General features: G+C 39.7%; 1 pseudogene; it reads left to right on the top strand.

The window, feature by feature from the left end:
• Positions 1-20,744: 20,744 nt before the first annotated feature.
• On the top strand, positions 20,745-21,667 carry LOC147422082 (uncharacterized; annotated as a pseudogene).
• Positions 21,668-22,567: the final 900 nt, after the last annotated feature.

Here is a 22,567-nt window from a genome sequence, read left to right as displayed (position 1 = left end):
GGTTATATTTTAAATGGTTTTTTTTCTCACAACTTGAACTACCCATGATATGTTTTACATGGGAGTTTTGTTTCAATGTCCATCACTTGTCCAAGCTAACTCTATTGAAACATAGAGAGAACCAAAGATCCACCACTTGTCCAAGCTAAGCTATATTGAAACATGGAGAGAAGGATGATCCACCATTTCTCCAAGATAGGCTTCATTGAAACATGGAGAGAAGAAAGATCCACCATGTCTCCAAGCTAGGATCCATTTAAATGCCCTAAATCCATTTTATTTTGTACATGGGGGGTTTTATTTCAAGGCCCACCACTTGTCTAACCTATTATCCCTAGTAGCACGAGTGGTTTGGTCTCAAGATACACCACTTGTACACTCTATGTCATTATATTAGGAAGAACTATGTATTAAGGTCCACCACTTGTCCAACCTATAAGGTTATATCTTAAATGGTATCCTTTCTCACCACTTGAAATGCCCATGATATGTTTTACATGGGGGTTTCATTCCAAGGTCCACCACTTGTCCAAGATAACTCTATTCAAACATAGAGAGAAGCAAAGGTCCACCACTTGTCCAAGCTAACTCTATTCAAACATAGAGAGAAGCAAAGGTTCACCACTTGTCAAAGCTAGGCTCCATTGAAGCATGGAGAGAAGTAACCTCCATCATTTTTCCAAGATAGGTGCCATTCAAACATGGAAAGAATCAAGATCTACCATGTCTCCAAGATTCTAGCTCCATTGAAACACCCTAAAACCATGATATTTTGTACATGGGGTGTTTACATTCAAGGTCTACCACTTCTCTAACGTATTATACCTAGTAGCATGAGTGGTTTGGTCTTAAGATTCACCACTTATCCACTCTATGTCATTATATTAAGAATAACTGGGTGTTAAGGTCCACCACTTGTCCAACCTATAAGGGTATATCTTAAATGGTATCCTTCACCACTTGTCAAGGTCCATCACCACTTTTCCAACCTGTAAGGTTATATCTTGAATGATATTTTTCCTTATCACTTGTAATGTCCATGCTATGTTTTACAAAGGGGTTTTGTTTCCAAGACCCACCACTTGTCCAAGCTAACTCTATTGAAACATAGAGAGAAGCAAAGGTCCACCACTTGTCCAAGGTAGGCTCCATTGAAACATGGAGAGAAGGATGATCCACCATTTCTCCAAGATAGGTTCCATTGAAACATTGAGAGAAGCAATCTCCACCATGTCTCCAAGCTAGGCTCCATTGAAATACCCTAAACCCATAATTTTGTACATGAGGGGTTTACATTCAAGGTCCACCACTTGTCCAACCTATTATCCCTAGTAGCATGAGTGGTTTGGTCTCAAGATTCACCACTTGTACACTCTATGTCATTATATTAAGAAGAACTATGTGTTAAGGTCCACCACTTGTCCAACCTATAAGGTTATATTTTAAATGGTATCCTTTCTCACCACTTGAAATGCCCATGATATGTTTTACATGGGGGTTTCATTCCAAGGTCCACCACTTGTCCAAGCTAACTCTATTAAAACATATAGAGAAAGAAAGGTCCACCACTTGTCCAAGCTAGGCTCATTGAAACATGGAGAGAAGGAACCTCCACTGTTTCTCCTAGATAGGCTCCATTGAAACATGGAGAGAAATAAGCTCCACCATGTCTCCAAGTTGCTAGGCTCCATTGAAATACCCAATACCCATAATATTTTGTACATGGGGGGTTTACATTCAAGGTTCACCACTTGTCCAACCTATTATCCCTAGTAGGTTTGGTCTCATGATTCACCACTTGTCCACTCTATGTCATTATATTAAGAGGAATTGGGTGTTAAGGTCCACCACTTGTCCAACCTATAATGTTATAGCTTGAATGGTATTTTTTCTCACCACTTGTAATGCCCATGACATGATTTACATGGGGGTTTTGTTCCAAGGTCCACCACTTGTCCAAGCTAAATCTATTGAAACATAGAGAGAAACAAAGGTCCACCACTTTTCCAAGCTAGGCTGCATTGAAACATGGACCTTAATACCAAATTATTTCTAGTAACATGAGTGATATTTTGTACATGGGGGGTTTACATTCAAGGTCCACCACTTGTCGAACCTATTTCCCTAGTAGGTTTGGTCCCAAGTTCACCACTTATCCACTCTATGTCATTATATTAAGAATAATTGGGTGTTAAGGTCCACCACTTGTCCAACCTATAAGGTTATATATTAAATGGTATTTTTTCTCACCACTTGTAATGCCCATGATATGTTTTACATGGGGGTTTTGTTCCAAGGTCCACCACTTTTCCAAGATAACTCTATTCAAACATAGAGAGAAATAAAGGTCCACCACTTGTCCAAGCTAGGCTCCATTGAAACATGGAGAGAATGATGATCCACCATTTATCCAAGATAGGCTGCATTGAAACATGGAGAGAAGCAAGCTTTACCATGTTTCCAAGCTAGGCTCCATTGAAACACTCTAGGGGGTTTTATTTCAAGGCCCACCACTTGTTTAACCTATTATCCCTAGTAGCATGAGTGGTCTGGTTTCAAGATTCACCACTTGTACACTCTATGTCATTATATTGTGTTAAGGTCCACCACTTGTCCAACCTATAAGGTTATATATTAAATGGTATCTTTTCTTGCCACTTGAAATGCCCATGATATGTTTTACATGGGAGTTTCATTCCAAGATCCACCACTTGTCCAAGCTAACCATATTTAAACATAGAGAGAAACAAAGGTCCATGACTTGTCCAAGCTAGGCTCCATTGAAACATGGAGAGAAGGAACCTCCACCATTTCTCCTAGATAGGCTCCATTAAAAAATGGACATAAGTAAGTTCCACCATGTCTCCTAGATGCTAGGCTCCATTGAAATACGCAAAACCCATGATATTTTGTACATGGGTGATTTACATTCAAAGTCAACCATTTGTCCACCCTATTATCCCTAGTAGGTTTGGTCTCACAATTCACCACTTTTCCACTCTATGTCATTATAATAAGAGGAATTGGGTGCTAAGGTCCACCACTTGTCCAGCCTATAAGGTTATACCTTGAATGGTATTTTTTCTCACCACTTGTAATGCCCATGACATGCTTTACATGGGGGTTTTGTTCCAAGGTTCACCACTGGTCCAAGCTAATTCTATAGAAAAACAAAGGTCCACGACTTTTCCAAGCTAGGCTCCATTGAAACATGGACCTTAATACCAAATTATTCCTAGTAGCATGAGTGATATTTTGTACATGGGGGGTTTGCATTCAAGGTCCACCACTTGTCCAACCTACTTTTCCTAGTAGGTTTGGTCGCAATATTCACCACTTGTCCACTCTATGTCATTATATTAATAATAATTGGGTGTTAAGGTCCACCACTTGTCCAACCTATAAGGCTATATATTGAATGGTATTTTTTCTCACCACTTGTAATGTCCATGATATGTTTTACATGGGGATTTTGTTCCAAGGTCCACCACTTGTCCAAGCTAAATCTGTTCAAACATAGAGAGAAACAAACATCTACCACTTGTCCAAGCTAGGCTCCATTGAAACATGGAGAGAATGATGCTCCACCATTTATCCAAGATAGACTCCATTGAAACATGGAGAGAAGTAAGCTCCACCATGTCTCGAAGATGCTAGAGTCGATTGAAATACCCAAAACCCCTGATACTTTGTACATGGGGGGTTTACATTCAAGGTCCACCACTTGTACAACCTATTATCCCTAGTAGCATGAGTGGTTTGGTCTCAAGATTCACCACTTGTCCACTCTATATCATTATATTAAGAAAAATTGGGTTTCCATATCTAAATGGATCTTTGCTTGGATAAGTGGTAGACCTTGAGACCTAAATACCCATTCTACACTAGAGCATTGGTTAAGCCTTATGCACTTCAAGCATACCTTTAACAACAAGTAGTAGTTATTAGTTGACTTAAGTCTAGTTGACCTCCATGGTATTGAGACTAAGAGAGTGTGTAGCATAAGAAAGAGTCAGGATTTTAATTTGACTTTCTTTCTATTAATGAGTAGATCATAGATGGATTTTGGTATCTAATAAAACCTTAGGGTAGACAATGTAAAACTCATGTCTATTGTTGTGTTTGCATTAAGTGTTCTTGTTCTTTAATTTCAGAACCATTACAGAAAAATGGATTGGCTATATGCTGGCATAAATTGAAGAAAACTATTGAATTACCCATCCAACCTCCTCCAAGACCTTGTCCAAGGAATGAATCACCTCCTTATCACCTACCACTTTCTTTCAAGGACATCAAAAGAGTACTTATCTTGGATCTAGAGGGGTTACTTCTCAAGACAATTGAAATGAAACATGGAGATTCTATGCCATCTTGGGCTCAACACATGCGACTTGTGGAGGATAAAGATGAAGTTTATCATGTGGTGCGACCAGACGCACAAAGGTTTTTGGATTTTTGTGCTGAATACTTTGAGCTATGGATATGGAGTTGCTATAACTTAACAAGGGTGCAACGCATCACACAAAAATGTTTTTCTGAGGAGTATACCAAGTTCAAGGTGTTTATGAGTAACAAAAATTGCCAAAATCCAAATATTATGTTAAGATTTACAAGGGTTTATCACAAAAATTTGAGTGATATTTGGAAGATATTTGAGGATTTGGATGCAAACAATACCTTAATTTTTTATGACACTCCATATAGGGTGATGTGGAACATGCCAGGGACATATCTTATATTTCCAAAGATGTAGAAGCAAACTTCCGAGCAACTTCAAAACTTCTTGCAGAGAACCATAATTCCATGGTTGGTAGGATGGTTGTATGCAAAAGATAAGAGAGTCTATACATACAACACAATTGTAAATCAGTATAGTGATTCTGAGACAAATCATGTCCTTGGTGTGTACTTGTCAACACGAAAGAATTGAATAAATATGGCCATAAGATGCTTTTTTTATTCTAGTGTGTATCTTTCAACATTTGTATAATTTGATATAGTCTTTTTTATAAAAAAACAAAGGTGTGTCAATTTTATGAACACTTGAATGGAGTGCACCCTACTCTAAGGGGACTTCAATGTACTATTGGAGTGCATCCTATTGTAAGGGGACTCTGATGTATTGCTAGAGTGCACCCAAATTTTTGGAGACTCATTTTTTATTTGATTGGGGCCTATGTTGGGTCATATAGTAAAAGAAATTCATTTTTTGTCAATTCATATTGAGGTTGCATTTATTTGTAACTATGAGAGAATTGATGTTTGATGTCAAAATAAAACTTGTAAGTATGGATCAGAGAATTCATGGACTTTAAATATGTGAGAGGGATCTTTTTCTTGGGAACAAATGTTTGCTTCAAGAATTTTGTCATTACATACTTTACGTGAAAGAGTTTTAGAACCTAAAAGACTTTGAAAACAAAACTATGGAATCTAAGTGCATGTATTCTTGAATGGCTTGAAAGTTGATGTATACATGCATGTCGCCTTGATGAAGATTTAGATCTGACAAGATGCAAAGCTAGAATTCTTGGAGTACGTTACCTTTGTCAATTTGGTAATAACATATTTAACCTTCTTTTATTATGGGTGGAAAATATATTATTATGTGCATTTGAAACCTAATTGCTTGACCTTCAAACCAAGATTCCTATGTTATTTTTTCATATACTTTTTTGTAATGAATTAAGATTGTGGATACAAGGTCCACCACTTGTTCAAGCTAGATCTAAGAAAGTATATATACTGAGTCTTCAAACTAGTAAACCAAGGGAAGAGAGAAGCAGGGTCCATCACTTGTCCAAGCTTATCTCTAGACAACATAGAGAGATGTTAGGTCTACTAATTGTCCAATATAGTCATGGAGAAATGATAGAAGGTTGATCCACTTGTCCAACCTATCATCTCTAGTAAAATGGGAGGTTTGGCCTTAAGATTCACCATGTAACCAACCTATACTTCATTGTATTATGAAGAGTAGAAAAGCAAAGCTCCACCACTTGTCTAAGGTAGTTCCAAAATCAACATGGAGAGAAGCAAGCTTCACCATTTGTCCAAGATAGGTTCCATTAAAACATGGAAAACCTCATATATGTTGTACATGGAAGCTTTTTTCCAAGGTCCACCGCTTGTCCAAGCTAGGATCCATTAAAACATGGATAGAAACAAGGCTCCACAACTCGTCCAACCTTTATAGCTGCAAAGTGTACCTGTAGTCTAAACTAGGCATGGGAAAATAATAGAAGGTCCACCACTTATCCAATATATTATCTCTAATAGCATGGGAGGTTTGGTCTAGAGATTTAGGAATTGGCTAACCTGTATTTCATTGTATTATGATGAATTTGGTTTTAAAGTCAACTACTTATCCAAGCTATAAGTTTATATCTTGAATGGTATTCCTTCCCATCACTTAGAAAACCAATGATATGTTGTACATGGGGGGGTTTGTTACAAGGTCCACCACTTTTCCAAGCTAGTTTCATTGAAACATGGATGAAGACAAGCTCCACCATTTGTTAAATCTACACTCCATTGAAATCTAGAAAATCCATTCTATGTTGTACATGGGATTTTTGTTTTAAGGTCCAACACTTGTCCAAGCTAAGATCCATTGAAACATGGAGTAGAGAAACACTCCACGACTTGTCCAAGCTAGGAAACATTGATAGTAGTTGGCTTAGTTTGAAGATCCACCACGTGTCTAAGCTAACTCTATTGAAACATAGAGAGAAGCAAAGGTCCACCAACTGTTCAAGCTAGGCTCCATCGAAACATGGACAGAAGCAAGCTCCACCATTTCTCCAAGATAGGCTCCATTGAAACATGGAGAGAATCAAAGGTCCACCATTTCTCCAAGCCAAGCTCCATTTGTCCAACCTATAAGGTTATATCTTAAATGGTAATCTTTCTAATCACTTGGAATACCCATGATATGTTTTACATGGGGGTTTTGTTCCAAGATCACCACTTGTCCAAGCTAACTCTATTGAAACATAGAGAGAAGCAAAGGTCCACCACTTGTCCAAGCTAGTCTCCATTGAAACAAGGAGAGAAGCAAGATCCATCATTTCTCCAAGATAGGCTAGCATGGATAAGTGCACCTTGAAACCAACCTTCCTATGAGGCAATAGAGCATATGCTACATATTTTATGTATGCCCCATTCCTCAAATTAAGAAGTTATAGATTAGAAGTGGACCTTGCTTGAATGTCACATGCATTAAATTAAAGAAAAATAGTCAAGTGGATTGTATTCCTCAATGGATCCTTGCTTTCACAATTTGTGAACCTTGAGTCACTTTTACATTAACTTGGACAAGTGGTGGACCTAGAAACCAAGCTCTCCATGTTGAGATAAGTTGTAGGTAGGACAGTAGAACATAGACAACGATAATGGATGCAATATACTCGTCTCCTAATAATCCAATTGATTGAAACCATGGTATTTTAGTTGTTTTCATTGTGTATTGTATGTGCATAAAGTGGAATGAGACCTTAAGAAAACTCAAATTTTTGACAAAATCTCTATATTTTGTACATGATATATTGAAAGTTGTCCAACCTGGGAATTGGGATTTTCCCACTTTACCTAATATGGTCTTGATTCTTTTTTTCTACCATCTCATTATTATCTCACACCCTATCTAGATCCTATATCTAGGGCAATTTCCAATCTATATATATTCTATGTATTTTTTATATTTTTCTTATATTTCTTTTAACAGCTACTAGGAGGGAATCAAATCCTAATGGGACACTAGGTGGCATGATTTCAAAGATACACTTATTTTAATGCATTATTGCAAGCATGATTACAAAACTTTGTCAAGGAGCAATGTCATGCTTTCATATGGCATGAGGTGTCCATTGGAATCAAATAAAAGTGTAGGCTAAGGGGACCGCAAGAAGACTTTTGCTGCCAAAACTGTACCCTATTTTGATGAATTTTTTACACAAGGTTCCAATCTGAATTGGAAAATGCATAGAAAAAGGACGTCGTAGGTAATGAGCTGAAGTTTCTGCCCATATTTTTACTTTTTTATTTGGAGCCACGGTTGAGGAGATATGATCAAAATACTAGACCCCAGTCTGTCCACATCATGCAATGACAACTCATTTCCAACTTTTCCAGTTTTTGTTCACACTGGCTCTTCTCTTCTTGTGTAAACCCTTGGGGGTTCCCTTCACCTATAAAAGGGGACCTCTTCTTCCTTGAAAACCACTCAAGCATTCAAGCCATTGATGAGAGGAATTCATGAGGGAGTGAGTAGTAATGCTAAATTGTACTTAGCCATTAACATAAGCCTAAGCCTACACTTTCTCCTAGAGTAAGACTAGCCATTCTTGCATGCTATCCTTAGAAGATCAACTCTAATCAAAGAAGGTCGTGGACTTGGCGTATCAATCAAAGTTGAATTCTCCCCTCTTCTTCTCTCTCCATCAATAATGGTGCCGAAGGGTTTGTCAAGTAAGATGTGTTCTACATTGATGTTTTCTTGATTTCTTGTTGTTTTCTTTTTCATCTCTAATCCAACACATATATATATATATATATATATATCTAATCTCATCTCCTTAACCAAACCTATCTCTCTCACTCTTAGTAATTCATCCTCTCTACAAATTTTAGGTTCTCCTTGCTACAGGTACATCTCTCCCCGCAGTATCCTTATTGCCTACGGGCAAGAATAGGGCTTGGCAGGGAAACTCTCTTCTCTTCTCTTCCCTTCTCTTCTCTCATATTTACATTTTACACATACTAGAGTTTGACCAAGGTAGCTCTAGGAGACTCATGAAGGGTGTTCTTTTGGGGGCAAGCGTGGTACACATGCCCTTGCTCGCCGCACTTGAAACAACGTTTATCCTTGCGATAACTCTCAAGCTCTTCACGAGAGAGTTAGTTTTTGCCTTTGTAAACTCCCTTCTCCTTGACTTTGTTGTTATTGGAATTGCCGTTAGGAGACTTTTGGACATTTTCCTTCCCCTTAGGCTCATTGGAACCCTTGTTTTCCGTGGGCTTAAGACTTCTCTTAGCATCTGTTTGGAAATTGATTTGAGAAGCCACCATACTATGGTGTATGACTGCAGAGATGGTGCGTGGCCTTTGGGAGTTGACATACACCGCCATTTCTTCAGTTAAGCCCACAAAAAGTTGTTGTTTTTGCTGTCCAAAATACATCTTTTTGAAGACAGTGGGCTTTGAGATGTAAGTCCCAAAACTTATCTACATATTTATGAATGGATTCGTAGGGAGAGAGCTTTAAGCTTCACCATCCAGTGAGTACTTTTGTCTTTGACATCGGTGGCCAAAAACTGGTTCATAATGGAAGCTCTTAAAGGTTTCGATGTTTGTGGAGCTTCACTGTTTGCTTGTAGGCTATACCACCATTGCCTTGCGGCTTTTTGAAAATGCATAGCTACATGGCATAGCTTAGAGGACTTTGTGAAGCCCTCATCTTTTAACGCCGCATTGAATTGTTGGATGAAAGGCAAGACTTTGTCCGTACCACCAAACGTTCCATTATAGGTAAGGAAAGAGATGCTCTTTCCTCCCTCTTTGAACTTCTTGAGCTTGGACAATCTCTTCCACGCAGCATAGCATTTCCTATGGCCTCTTCTTTTTTATGGTTCGAAAGTTGCACCATCGCTTTCTTCAGAACATGAATAATTTGAGGAAGATGGAGAAGAGGGTGACCTCTTTCTTGCCTTTTTCTTGTCTTGTTCCTCCTTGTCTGCACCATCACTTTCTTCATAAGAGGAAGAGGATGAAGAAGATGGAGAAGAGGGTGACCTCCTTCCGCCTTTTTCTTCTCTTGTTTTCTGTCATCCCTCTTTGAATTATGATGTAGAGAAGTGTGCAATGGTCTTCTCCATTTAAGAGGTGATGGAGAGCGTTTTGCCCGCCGGCTTTGTGAAGCCATCTCCACCGAGGTGGCAGGAGACTCACTTCTTTCTTGTTCCTTTGGTGGGGGCTCTTGCTTTCTCTTTTGGGAAGGAGATGCGTCTTCAAGAAGAAATTTTTTGAGCCCTTCGTATGGATCCTCTTCTTCTTCCCAAATTGGAGAGAGGCCTCTTTTGGAAGTTTCACAAGGAGGCTTCCTAGGTACTCTCTCGTCATGGTGGGGAGTTTGGAGAATCCCATGAGCACGAAGCTGCTGTAGCACTTCACTTTGGAGGGATGGATTGCCCATGGCTTGATGAAGCCTAGAAACAAGGTAGTTAACAAGCATAGGGGCATCATTAGTAGCCTACTCATTAGCAAAATCAAAGCTATCAACATTAATTTCACTCTCTTTACTATTGTCAGCAATTCTACCAATTTTTAGGTGTACTTTGGCACTTCAAGCCCTAGTTGCTACTCCTCTTTACCCCTTTAGAAAAGCACTCAAGCAACTGTACCTATGGCTCGAATACCATTAATTGCAAGGAATAGAAGAGAGGGTCTTTCAACACCAAAACAGCACTGGCTCCTGTTAAGATTCTAATAGCTCAATAGTGGTTAAGACATAGGCAAGCTCCGTAGGACTTCACTATCAAGACCATAGCTCTCGACAGTGATGCCCCATTATCTGCACGAAGGTAGGCACACTGCAAGGCTGAAAAATCCCTATTCTACTTACTCAATTGCAATTAGAAATAACAACCATTTATAGCTAGCTTGAGGGCCTCCCTTCTTGAGCAAGAAAAGAGAAACCTTGTGCTCTGATAGCAATGTAACATTTAATGGCCTAGTAACTTGTGTGTAGCAGAAAATAGCATAGTCATAGTGAGAATTTCATTAGAATAGATTCCTAATGAGCATAGCAATAGTGCTTGGGTGGAGAGAGCAACAAAAAGCATAACACCTAGTTAGATAGGCATGAACAATACTTCAAAAGAGAGAGAAATTAAGCTATTGACAACAGTCAAGGAACGGATTTACATGGAGCCGGTCCCCCCTCCAAAAGGCTTTGTATTATAGGTTTTCCCCATCAAGGGAGACATTTTACAATACAATTTTTTGTGTTCCTTCAATAACTAGCTAGTGCAATGAAGATGGAAGCTTCAAGCACTAAGAAAACACTTATACAACACAACATCAATTCCCTCATGGTCTTAGACCCAAGACCTCACACACCTTCGAAGATGGTGAGAGCTAGTGGGGTATGAGAGTAGATTGAGAGGAAGAAGGAGTAGTCTTACAAGAAAGAAGTATATCTTCTCACATAATCAAAAGCTTAGCATAGCTTAGTAATTAGCATGGTAGAGGATATGAGCATGCATTGAAGCTTGGATCTTGGTTGGATTTGCATCACAAAGCCAAGAGTTGTTGGTGTAGGCTTCCCTTCTCACAAGCTTGTAGTAGGTCATGAGCTTCCATGAAAGCTTGAGAAGAGGAGAGAGAGAGAGAGAGAGAGAGAGAGAGAGAGAGAGAGAGAGAGAGAAAGTCTTCTTGAGTTTTTCTATGGTAATAAGGAGACGGTGTTTCTAGTGCATATGCAACTAGATTGTCATAATAACTAGTATCTAATTCTCTTAAATGATTTTCTCATGTTAAACTAATCATTTAATATGGGGAAGTACCGGGGGAGAAAAAGTTAGAATACTGGTTAAGCTGGCAGACCAGCCACAATAGGGATCCAAAGGAGGGAAAATAGGAATCCAAAGGGGGGACCATCTGCAAGACCTTACGTTTCAGCCCATTAAGACTTTCAAAACGCTAAGGTTCCAAAATTCAAAGGTTTGTACAGCCTATGGTCAAGCTTAGTAAAATTGGATGCTTTGCCAGTGTGCCAAAAAGCCTTCAAGACTCCTATATAGGAGGGGGCGAGCACTGTAAGTAGGGGATGAGGGAGAAACACACACATTCACACACTCACAATCTCCCTTTCCACAAAGGGAATAAGTGACACATGTCAGCTCCTTAGGCCAATTGCCCACAAGGTGCACTCAAATCTTATTGGATGGCCATAGAGGTGGACCAATGAGAATTATGCTAGTGCACCAATGGCATCCAAACCCCACATCTCAAAGGAACTTTGAGCAATGATAACCCCTTTTGATTCGGCGTGTGAAATGTTCATAGGAAATGAATAATGGTTTTAACATCTATGAATATGTAATGTAATTTTGTTCTTATCAAGCTTAGGCTTTCTAAAACAAGCTTTAGAGAAGAAGAAAGTTCACTGTACATCTCCTATATTGATTGAACATTCCTTTTTATGTGACAACATTGAAAGCTTTATTTGTTGGCTTTTGAAGACAAGCCTCAGTGAAGAAAGGAGTTAGGCATGCACTTGATGTGAATTATCTTGATTGATTGAAAATTTGTTTTATAATTTAATTTGTAAAAGTGTCTTTTCATTGACACCAGTCCTATAACAAAATAAGACATTCCAACATCCTTTTTTTGAGGATTTGAATAAAATACCTCGTGACTTTAAAAAAATTCTCTAAAAATCCTTTTGAAGAGCTTTTTATAAACTTCTTATAGTGTTTGTAAAAATTGTATCTCACACTTAAAAAAATGGACCCGTAAAGGGTGCTCTCACAAAAAAGCATGATAAAAGAAATGGACCCGTAAAGGGTGTTCTCACAAAAGAGCATGCGATGATATGAAGAATAGGTATCCTATGCTTAGACATAACACACTGGGGCCTATGAAGAAATAGTAGAGACTTATAATTTAGACACGTATACTATCTAAGCAATACCTAAGGTGATGGTTATTGATGTTTAAACAATAAGTCTAAACTACACACAATCTACAGGATCACTTTAGATCATACATTGTACTAAAACCAAATTGGTTCTTCGATTTTGGAAACAACTGTCAACACATTTTTTTAACTTCTATTTATAGTCGACATGAAAACTACGCTTTTCCTTTTCCAAGTGTCTCGACTTTGGTGGAATTATAAACTTTAAAATATTCATGATTGACAAATCCTTCGTCCTGTACAAAGTATTTGTATTTGGTGGTAATACAAGACACTTGAATGTCCAATTACAGAAGGACATAGCATGGCAACATGATCCTTCACCTTGTTTCGCTAACATTCTTGATTTTACGTCTCTTGAGTAAAGCATAACGATAGTATTCCTTCCTTCCTTTTGACCCATCCTTCCTTCCTTTTGCTATCCAATCCGTTCAACAATCTCATGAAAGAGACCTGGTTCTATATACTGCCACCAATCTTAGCCAGCCTTACAATTTTTTATTTTTCTTTTTAAGTGTCTCCAAGGATATATTGACATTGCACAAGTGCTTCCTTGTTGCAAATCTATTCTACCTCTTTGGAGTAAACCCAGCAGGCCGTGCCAATTTTGGTTTGAAGTTGATTAAGGGGTATCTTGGGAAATGCCTTTCATAGCTTTGAAGTGAAAAAAGGGGGAGAAGACGCGTGGAAGGGAGAAAAGAAAGGCAGATGCCATGTGTGATGGGACAGCGCTCAAAGAGAGAAATATGTATTCTTTTATCTAAGCTTTGTTCATATTGTCGGGTTGCCATCACCAACAAGTTAGAGAGAGAGAGAGAGAGAGAGAGAGAGAGAGAGAGGAAGGATATTGGTGGTGCATCGTGTGCAAAAAATGGTAAACGTGCATGCATGGAGTGAAAATGCACTGCTGGAAGCGAAGCGGCATCTTTGTGCAATGCCAGAGAAGATAGGAGATTAAGGTCTTCATGGCGGCCTGCTTGGGTGCTTGCTGACATGGCATGGTGGCCCGTTTTGTTTTTTGTTTTTTTTTTTGGGGGGGGGGGGGGGGGGGGTCGGTTGTGTTGGGTTGCTGACAGGCTTTTGACGCAATAAACAGAGAGGAGGGCACGTGCAAGAGACAGAGAGAGAGGGGGGGAGAGACAGAGCCCGTTTGTCTCTGATGCACAAAGCGGACGCGTACAATTCATAAGGCATGAAAGCCTTGAACGATGCTTGCACACACACACATACTCGTGTTCATCTACAGAAGGTGCAATACACCTTGGTTATCTCCATTGCAAACAAAGGTTTTCGAAGCACAGCTGTAGCATGGAGCGGGGGGTCAAGTGATGGTACGAGGGGCATGGCACTCACCCGTTATGCAGAGGAGGAGGCAACGGCGGGGTCGGGCAGTGCATGCTGATGCTATCTTCTTTTAGTTGTGTTGCGACTGTTCTGTGCTTGTGTACCCTCAGACTGTCAGGGTTGTACAACTGATGTCGCCCGTCTTGTGCTCTTTCAAGATTGCCATTACGACTTTTGTACATATTTTGTGCGCCATGTCAATAGCGCACACATGCTCGGATATTTTCGGAATGTAGGAGTTGTTGCACTCGCACAATCTCGTATTGTACAGAGGAGAACAACGAACAGAGTTGGGGGAGGGGGCGGGTGCAAAGGAGCACAAAGCAAGGTTGCGAGGGGTAGAGAAGTGCGATATGAGGACGTGCAAAAAAGGTGATGGCGACAGCTAGGATCATTTTACCTTTCAATTCTAAGATTCTTTGAGAATCTCAGTGAGAAATTGATTAATAGATTCGATTCTAGACTCAGTAAGGCGAGTAAATTTATTGGTCTATTTAGGAGAACCTCTTTTACTAATTCTCCATGCCCTTATGTCTATCAAGAGTCTAAGTTTTCATTTGATTATATTTGACCCTTTTTTATTTGCATTTAATTAATTTTAGTAGTGGCTGATGAAGAACCTCTCCACAAGGCCACTAGGTGTTACAAACGTTTTTTCATTTTTTTTTAAAGAATCACGGAAGATGCTTGTGTAGAAGTTTGGATGGAAGCTAAATTAAGTGAAAAGGAGAGGGAGGAGGGGGGGGGGGGGGGGGGGGGGGGGGTTATTAAAGTGTCACGAGAAGGAGATAGAGAGAGGGAAAGAGAGTTTTTCTCTGTGTTATAATGCAAAGCCAAAGGCGATATTTTTTGCATGAGGAAGAAAGAAAACAAAGGCGATGCAGGAGGGGCACCCGTGGGTAATTTATTGCACCCATACTCTCAGGGCAAGAAGGAAGAGAGAGAGAGAGAGAGGAGGGGGGGGGGGGGGGGGGGGGGGGGGGGGGGGGGGGGGGGGTTGGGCAATCGACTGCCATTTTTGCTTGGACATGAGGTGCCGGTAGCGATGTAATGTGCTTGGGATGGCTAGTCCCAACAATTCAAATTCCTTCTGTAAGCACTGAGTGCTATTGGATGAGTGTTCTAAGAGCAAGCAAATAATTGAGTTGCAGGAGTTGATGGTGATGAGGTGAAGATGGGAGCAAATCCTACCTACCCTCTCTCTCTCTCTCTCTCTCTCTCTCTCTCTATCTATCTATCTATCTATCTATGGTAATAAGTAGAGCAATAGGACAAGAGCATGTGTGCGATGACTATTGTGATTGTGGGTAGGTATAGCTGCAACCATGCACTGAACCGAGGGTATAGGGCCTCTATTGTCGAGATAAGCAAGACCTATCACTGCAACATGGCACTCAACCGATGACGAGGGGTAGGGTGGAAGGGGCATGTGTGTCTATGCAAGAACATGCAAGAAAGGAGAGCTTATAGCTTTGCTGGTAGTATTGAAGGAGAGCTTATAGCTTTGCTGGTAGTATTTTTTGACTCGAGTTAGGTTTAAAAATTTTATTCAAACCGAACTGAAATGGTGAAATCAATAGCCCAAAAATAAAGTCATAAGCTAGCTTTGTGGATATAGAGCACTTTAGAACCTCCTTGGCATCTCAAGCAATAATTTTAGGAAGTTGTTGAGTTAAGAGGACACAAAAATGTTCGAGGATATAAAAGTGTCCTGTTAACAATCTAGTGCTAAGTTGCTTCTATTAAATAAGTGCTCAAATACCAAGAATCTGGTTCACAATGAGAAGAGCATCACCTTTTACCATAATGCATTGTATATTCTAGGCTATGCAAATATTAAAATTATATATTTGAACAGGGTACTGCACTTGGCACTGTTGCTTTGTTGATCCTTTTAGGGTCACTTGTTCCTTCATTTTTATTTTCCTTTGGGGCTCACCAAAACAAGCCCTCCCTTTGCTTTACCTAAAGCTCCTCTGAAACACCATCAGAGATAGAGTGTGAGAGTTTGAATTTTGAAAGAACTTTGGGAGGTGGTGGAGTAAGTGACTTAGCATTGAGTTCTTTGATGATCTTCTCATGCATTTGTTCCATGAGAATACTTGCCCATTGGGCTCTCATGCTATCTTGTAACTTGAAGGTGTGCTGATACTTTGAATCTCCATTAACCATTTATTAGTAATCCTAGTCATTTGTGATGACACACAAGGAGAAAGGTTCTCTGAAGGATAACAAATGGTTTAGCCAAGAGATAAGACCTAATTTTCCTCGCTGCAAATTTGAGTGCTAGTATCATTAGCTCGGCTTCACTATCCTATTTTTTGGTGATGTTTGCTACTCTAGCAAGAAAATATATGGACCTCACTATACTAGTATGTGGATCTTGGTGTTAGGGTTTTTTACGTGCCGACACTTGGATTTACAAAGAAAGGAAAAATTCACTATGCTGGTGTCAATGTTGGAAGCTCAAACAATACCATATTTATACCCTTGACATATTCCTCTAAAGGAGTAGACTACTTGTTGAATCAACTTCTGGAGTGGATGCAACAACTCAAAAGCTAAATGAGTAAACCTTACCATGTACTTCACCTTTTGCATAAATGATATGAGCTCCTTGATGCTTTTACAAGATGGTAGCTCCATCAAATCTTCAAACTTATCTAGATTCATTTCAACTCAAAAGCTAAATGAGTAAACCTTACCATGTACTTCACCTTTTTCATAAATGATATGAGCTCCATGATGCTTTTACAAGATGGTAGCTCCATCAAAGCTTCAAACTTATCTAGATTCATTTCAATTCCTCTCTTCGTGTTATTTTGTGGCCAATTAGAATGATCTTGTCTTCCCTAATGTGGCAAATTTTGGGTTGAGTTGTCCTTCAAGGCTAACCAATTCTTATAAACCTTCTTCTACACTTTGTGCATGTAGAGACATAGAGCTATAGATATAAAAGTAATGAATGAACACTCTTAGATCTTTCTCATCAACTACACACAAAAAATCATCCACCACATGCTTCTTACTCATGCAAACCTCACATTTCTCTTTCTTCTTCTTACTGCCCATAACACTCACTTCATCAAAATATAACAATCATGTTCAACCCTCAAGCCCCACACCAATCTGAGACCCATTAAATTTGCTAAATGGAGAGCCATGGATATTGTTCATAAAGTCCATTTAAGAAATCAGCTTTGAGTTCAGTTAGAGTCTCTTTAGAATAATCAAAACATTAGTTACCTGTACTAAGGACCGAGTCAGTCTAAGGTCCACCAAAGTACCCAAAGAAAATTTATATATATACGAGAGAGAATACGTATCGAGTAAAAATAAGTCAAGTTTATCTTCTTTGCATACACCAAGGCCATACCAGCCACTGCAAGAAGCAATCTGTCAATAAGCTGAATCAGTGAAAACACTCCATTCCCAAAACTTCCCATCTGATGATGTAATATGGTAAAAACAAGCCAGATACAAGGCTATTAGCTACCATAATAGGGTATGTGATGCCATTTACTGCCCTCAGATTACCCATCAATTAGGAAATACATCAGAAAAAGGTATCCGTTCAGTCAAAGTCTCTTTAGACTATTAAAAAATTAGGTATTTGTTCTAAGGATCGAAACAGTCAGTGGCCAGCCAGTGTAGTGGCCAGCCAGTGTAACAAGAGTAATCCGACTTGCTAGTGATATGATTTACCAAGGAATCCAACAATTATTGCTCACAGTTTTTTAGCTAAATATAAAATTATTTGTGAATTACCGGATCGCTTTAAATCCCAGCAGAATCACCTTCAAAGGTATCTTATACCTAAAGATTAGCATTACCACCAGACAGATCAACTCAACCTTACTAGCCATAATGCATTCCAATACCCAATATAGCCATTCAGAGAGATCTACTAGAGATCTGGCTTTACTTAGCCGCTAGGGCCAGATTTATCAATTCCAAAACAACCTGAAAATATAACCTGGATAATTTTACCATAATCTGTTTTATTTTTCGGAGACCTAAACCTTTAGTCAAAGAGAATCTCATCTTCACATAGTCCTGAAGCAAACATATATTACCACTCCGATTCCACCAAATAACCAGAAAGATCATTTCCCGGAATAGGATTTTAAGTAAAACAGCCTAATTACTGGTCATACCAGTCACAGCAAGAGTAATCCAGTCGATAAGCTGATTTAGCGAAAACATTCTTTTCACAACTTCCTCCTTGTGATGTAATATAGTACAACAGTCGAGAAACAAAGCAAATAGCCATCATAATATGGTATGTGATGCAATTTACAGCCTTTAGATCACCAACTATTTTGGCAATATAATAGAAAGAAGTTTTCAGTTCAGTCAAGGTTTCTTTAGTCAATTAAAAAATTAGGAATCTGTACTAAGGACCGACTCAGTCTGTGGTCAGACAGTGTGTCCAGGGTAGTGGACTTGCTAGTTTTACGACTTACCAAGGAAACCATCAACTATCGCACTCAGTATTGAGTTATATATATATGTTTATTTGTGAAATACCAGTTCGATTCAAATCCCTGTAGAAATACTGACATTTCTGGTCCAATTTGCTTCAAATCAATTTCTGAACAAGCATAGATGCATAAAAACATGCAAGGAACATAATATAACCTAGAACAAGTTACCATATTCTTTTTTATTTAACGGAAATAGCAACCTTTCGCAAAAGAGAATCAAATCTTCCAATAGTCCTGAAACAAACAAATCATACCTCTCCCATTTCTCCAAATAAACCAGACCGATCACTATCCGGAACAGTTTTTTAATAAAAAAATTCTAATTATTGGTTTAACACAGCATTTCAAGCCAAATTCAACAAATCATCCCTTAATCCATTGACAGTCTTGAGAGTTAGAAGGATATTTTGTTAACCTAAAGATTAGGAGAAGAAGACTCAACGACAATTTCCTTCTTATTCTTTTTCGGCATGTTGAGCAATTTCGTAGTAAATAGCCTTTTCACTCACATAGCATAGAATACACACACAGGTGATGACCCAGCTCGGTGCTAGTGAGTATGAATACTCACCTTAAGATGTCTTTATATTGGTTGAAGCTTATCAGATGCGGGTACACCACAGACTCGGACTGGATCACCATATCCGAGGTCGCGCATAGAGTCAGACTCTTAGGGATTGCCCCCGGCTAAGAATCCGTTTGCTCAGACCTGGTCGCACACCATCGTGGCAACATGCACCTACAGGCCAAGTCCTTGCATACATGCGGTAGCGTGCAGAAATATGCACGATTACTAAATAAAGTGAAGAAAGAACACGCTTACACAGGAATGTGTATACATCAGAGCAAGTTTAAGTAAAAGGCCAAGTCAAGTCACATTTTCCAAAATTATTCCTATCTCCCGATAAAAAAACCTCTCACACGGTCGAACACCCGATCCGTAATCTATTATTTGTTTAAAGTACCTAGTATCGGTAGATTATATACAACCCGTTAGTCATACAATTGAACACTTCACTGAGCATATGTCATATAGCTACCACAAAGGTAAGGTATCCAAGCCCTGATCTTTAAAGTGTAAGTTATCCTACTCAGAGCTGGCAATATTATATATTATTTCCAATTTCTACTCACAGTAATAAGGTGGGTCTATAAAAGATAGAAGGAATTTTTTCATACCCAAGTCCAAAGTGTATGGAGTAGCATTACTAGAGTTAATATTTCAATTTAATTTCTCTTCAGAAGTAACTATCTCATTATGGCTGACAGTCACGACCTGGTTTTTTCAATAGCAACCGCGCATCTTCATCAGTCAGGGGAATCTACCCGGAGAGCAACTTTGCACCGTTATGAACTTCATCTATTCCCCAGATTGGGAACTTCTGTATCTCAAACTAAATGGTGGACCTATCAAGCCCGGGTGACTCGTGTGACCCTTTGGGGTCGCGAGCATTTTAGGAACAATATCAGATTGGCGATGGTAACTGTGGTTCTGGGCCTAGGGCCCTAGTATTACTACATACAACATTCACTGAAGCCAGGTTTTTTTGAGAGGTTATACCTCCTAGCACAGTTCCTACCACCTCATAAGATTTTCCTGTATCGTAGTTTTGGTCATCCACTAGGAGGATATTTTAACAGTACTCCACGCACTTGGGAGTATGGGGCAGTCTTGGCGACTCGTATCTTACCTTTAGCTGCACATTCGAACACCTATTTTTATTGTGATAGTTGTTTGTGTGATCATGTAATGGATGGCTTACTCGAGATGTAAATGAAGGAATCCCAATATACTAAACCACCAGGCTTTTTTTGGAAATGAGTCAAGTGAGAGATCTCATGTAATTTTGTGTGTGTGTGTGTGTGTGTGTGTGTGTGTGTGTGTGTGTGTGAGAGAGAGAGAGAGAGAGAGAGAGAGAGAGAGAGAGAGAGAGAGAGGGGTACATGAGCGAAAGGGGGTAAAAATGTGTTCAACTTAATACGTTCCGTTTTCAATTTCAAAAATGACGGTTGAGGGCACAAGAAAAATGAGAAATGCCCCCCCAGAATTGACAAAAATAGTGTAAAAATCTTTAAAAATAGCCTAATTTTTGAAATTTCCTCTTGAAATAAACATGGAAAGGAACTTTTTATGTTTGGAAAAATGAATTTTCCCGAACACTGGGGTAACTGCTTGTGTGTGTGTGTGTGTGTGTGTGTGTGCACGCGCGCGCATGTGCGCCATCTTCCGCAGCATTGCGCGGGTTGCCTCGTCTGTAGCGCGTGAAGCAGTGTTCGAGAAAAATGTGTTTCAGCTTAATATCGTTCCATTTTCAATTTCAAACATGCCGGTTGAGGCCATGGGAAAAAGGAGAAATGCCGCCCCAGAATAGACAAAAATAGTGTAAAAATCTAAAAACATAGCCTAATTTTTGAAATTTCCTCTTGAAATAAACAAGGAAAGGAATTTTGTATGTTTGCAAAATTGATCTTTCCCGAACAATGGCGTGAAGTATCCATTTTGAGAGAGAGAGAGAGAGAGAGAGAGAGAGAGAGAGAGAGAGAGAGAGAGAGAGAGAGAGAGAGAGAGAGAGATAGAGAGAGAGAGAGGGCTTTGAGAGGTACTGGACAATGCTAAATGCAAAAAAGTGTGTCTCTGATAGTTCGAACGTCGGCTATGGTGTCAGAAGACCACTCCGCATCTTCATCGACTGATGGTGTTCTATTTTGCAGAGTTCTAATTATGGCAGCCCAAATCAACGGAAAGCACTACCCCCGCTGCAGAAGCTGAGCAGAAGGCACAGAAGGGCGTCAAGGCAATTAAGAAACTGGCTGGAAGAAGCCTGCTACTACTAAGGAAGGCAGTGACAAGAAGAAGAAGAAGAAGGCCAGAAGCACCAAGACGTACAAGACTTACATCTTCAAAGTTCTCAAGCAGGTGCATCCTGACAAAGGTATCTTCTCTAACGCCATGGGCATCATGAATTCCTTCATCAATGACATTTTTGAGAAGATTGCACAAGAGGCAGCCCGCCTTGCTCGCTACAACAAGAAGCCCACCATCACCAGCACAGAGATTCAAACTGCAGTGCGGCTTCTCTTACCTGGTGAGCTTGCAAAGCATGCAGTCTCTGAAGGTATCAAGGCTTCTATGTAACACACCTTTCAGACCAGGAAGGTCAAATGCAAAACTAGTTTCTTATGAGTTCCCCTCAAAGAGATAGAGATAGAGAGAGAGAGAGAGAGAGAGAGAGAGAGAGAGAGAGGGGAGCACTTTCAAGAAAGCTGCCCATGAGCTCGTTGCGGAGAGGGTAGAGTCTTACAACGAGCATTTGGAGCCGGTGGAGAACAAGAAGCACAAGGAGCACCGTCTGCAAAGAAGGGACAACAAGAAAAATAAAAAATAGTGCACTCCTCATGTTGTTGCATCGTATGCAAATAAGGGACAACAAGCAAAAGAAAAATAGTGCACTCCTCATGTTGTTGGCATCATTTGCAGGTGCAATAGCATTGGTGGTTTTGGAAGAGAACGAGTAGCGAATAGAAGGTAGCGAGAGGAAACAACACTAAGGAAACACCAAAGGTCAACATGATTATGCCATTGTGGTTTTTAATACACATATAGCCATCGATTGGCTTGAGTAACTCACTTAACGACAAAGAGAGGAACTGAGTCTCTGATGTTGTGGAGGTGAAGAGGTTGCTAGGTAAACAAGGGCATCTAAGGAGCATCAAAGTGTGAAAATCCCTCTACATTAACTAATACCAAGCCAACTCCCTTGCCTGCTATTCCTACACCTTTCCACCCCATATCCAGGCGGAGCCGGGACCCAAAATGCATCACTCGTTGATCTTTCTCGATAAAAGAGTCGACTATGCTCCATCCCATAAGCAGGAGGAGAAGGGGGATGGATTGCCTTTTGTGAACAAACAGTCGTGGAAGACGAACCCCATATTTACCCTTCATGTCGGCAATTCCTCCATGATCTTCTTCATCACCTCATCTGTCCTTGCCCATAAAATCCTCCTTAATAAGGGTCTCCTCTTTTGTAGCTCG

Source organism: Adiantum capillus-veneris, chromosome 27 (assembly GCF_014529385.1).
Source record: "Adiantum capillus-veneris isolate H3 chromosome 27, ASM1452938v2, whole genome shotgun sequence".
Taxonomy (NCBI): domain Eukaryota; kingdom Viridiplantae; phylum Streptophyta; class Polypodiopsida; order Polypodiales; family Pteridaceae; genus Adiantum; species Adiantum capillus-veneris.
Note: the sequence above shows the minus strand (reverse complement) of the source record. Positions and strands in the feature narration are given on the sequence as shown.